This window comes from Penaeus chinensis, chromosome 11, assembly GCF_019202785.1.
Source record: "Penaeus chinensis breed Huanghai No. 1 chromosome 11, ASM1920278v2, whole genome shotgun sequence".
NCBI classification, from domain to species: domain Eukaryota; kingdom Metazoa; phylum Arthropoda; class Malacostraca; order Decapoda; family Penaeidae; genus Penaeus; species Penaeus chinensis.
This window is the reverse complement of record NC_061829.1, coordinates 39,935,625-39,938,124: the sequence shown is the minus strand read 5'-3', so window position 1 is coordinate 39,938,124 and position 2,500 is coordinate 39,935,625. Positions and strand designations below refer to the sequence as shown.

Here is a 2,500-nt window from a genome sequence, read left to right as displayed (position 1 = left end):
TATGTATGTAGGCCTTGATGTGCTTGTATATGTGAAAATACCTGTGTGAGTGTTTGTCTATATGTATATATGTATGTATGTATATGTATGTATATGTATGTATGTATATGTATGTATGTATATGTATGTATGTATATGTATGTATATGTATGTATGTATATGTATGTATGTATGTATATGTATGTATGTGTATGTATGTATATGTATGTATGTATGTATGTATATATATGTGTATCCATGCATATGAGTGTATTTATCTGTGCATACGAGTGTGTAACTGTGGATGTGTGTGTGTGTGTGTGCATCTGAGTATATGTGTGTGTATGCATGCGTGCGTGCATGCAGTGTGTATGTGTGCGTGAAGTGTGGTGTGGTGTGGTGTGGTGTGGTGTGGTGTGGTGTGGTGTGGTGTGGTGTGGTGTGGTGTGTGTGTGTGTGTGTGTGTGTGTGTGTGTGTGCACGCACGGGGATGTGTCTGTGAGGGTGTGTACATGTGTGTACATGTGTGTGCATGTGTGTGAGAGTAAGTGCATCTGTGAGTGAGTGGGTGTGCAAGATCATTCCACTGAGCTTAGTGTCTATATGTCTCAATGTCAAAAAAGAAAAGAAAGAAAGAAAAAAAAATAGAAAGAAAAGAAAAGGAAAGAAAGAAAACAGAAAAGAAGAGACGAGAAAAGAAAAGAAAAGAAAGAAAAAAAAGGCTTCATGCTCATTCCAAAGGATGTTAGCAAACAGAATAATAGAGAAGAGTACAATACACTGACTATAACACTATAAAATTAATATATAAGCAGAATAAAACAATCTTCATTAATACTGACAATCAACATCCGTCACATAAAATAACAATTAATAACCATATACCTTTAATTACAAGACTCATTAACTACAGGAAAATCCTTCATAAAACAACTTCTAAAAGGAAAACAGAAAATAAACAAATGCCACAATATCAAGTAAAATAACATTCCATTCCTAAATTCAGTAATCAGATGTAAACATTTCTGTCGGAAGTCTACTAGTCCAAACTTGCACAGAGTAGGAAGAGAGCATGAACACAGGAGCATTAGAAATTTGAAATAAATACAAAGGAAAGCTGTAGCTGTACAAACACTGATTCTATAACCATTTCATGTTTACATTCTATTCTTAAGGCTGCTAATTCTAAACAATTAAGTCTAATTAAGTCATTCAGATTAATCAAAAATCTACTCTCAGCTAGTATTTTTACAGCATTCTGGAATCTGGAATCAGTGTACTAGGGCCTCCAAAATGCCCACAATAAATGCATTTCCCGTTGTGATGGCATAATTTCCACATTCACTCTGCATAGGCTCATGCCAGCTACCTAGAATAGCTAGAAGAATTCAACTTATAGCTTTTATGATTTGCGACAAACTAGTCAAGAAAAGGTTTCAACAGATTATGTCCTAAAAGTCTTAACCCATTGGTGCTGTGACTGTGATCTTAGTTTCTCTATTTTGTGTACACACAGATGGCTCAATAAGCGCTTAATCACTGAGGACTCAATTACTAGTCCTACCTAAGCTCACCTGTTCCCCCTCTTCCTAGTTATCTGACAACTTTAAATTTAATTTCTACTGCTATCATTATTGTTAAAAAACATTAAAATAATCATAATTCACTCATGATAATGGTTACAATCACAATCATAATATGGATTTGTAACATGTCATGAAAAATTTAACTGAGGGCCAGGTAAAGGAATGCCTTGAGATACCACGGAGCCATCTATATGTAATAAAAAAGTACAAAAAAACTACAAGACGTGTACCTGGTGGCAATGGGTCAAGTAGGGTTTCTCAAAAACTACACAATGGTATAAAATGACAAAAAATATTATATTTGCTTCTGATGCTTCACTCTATAATCATGAAATCTGCAGTGAAGACTTAAATAACTTCAAGTACAGAAATTACTAACATAAACCTTTGAAAAGATAACACTGGACAATGATAAATAAAACTGAAGCAAAAACATAAAGAAAAACTACCAAGATTACATAAATCTACCTACGACACTGGTAACATATGTTATTTTTTCCCAAAACCCTACAGAAAGAAGATAAGAAAGACATAAGAAACTAAAACTCTTGTAATGTATATCAAAGACTACAAATATGCTAAAAAAAAATTCCATAAAACTGAGCTCAACTCTTCTCCTGAAACTATAATGGTAAAAGTACAACAAAAACAAATAACACAAATGTAATACAAACAAGCAAGTCATGTAATCAAAAACACTAACAAAAACATAAGACATGGAGTTTTTTTTCACATGAAAACCTTTGCAGATAAGTGTGTTGATAGGCCAACTGGTCTACTATAGGCTTATACTAATAAACAAAATATTTACATAAAACCTACAATCTTGATAAATGTTTATTAGACAACGGCAGCTCCACCATAAACTTTGCACAAGTGGCACAACCCTCGTACTGTTCCGCCTTCGTCAACGTCCACCTCTTAAAATCCAGCAA

General features: G+C 33.9%; 1 protein-coding gene across 1 annotated transcript in view; it reads right to left on the bottom strand.

Moving 5' to 3' along the window:
• LOC125030540 (E3 ubiquitin-protein ligase arih1-like) overlaps positions 1–2,500 on the bottom strand; it is a 16,785-nt gene that overhangs the window by 13,395 nt on the left and 890 nt on the right. The window lies entirely within an intron of this gene.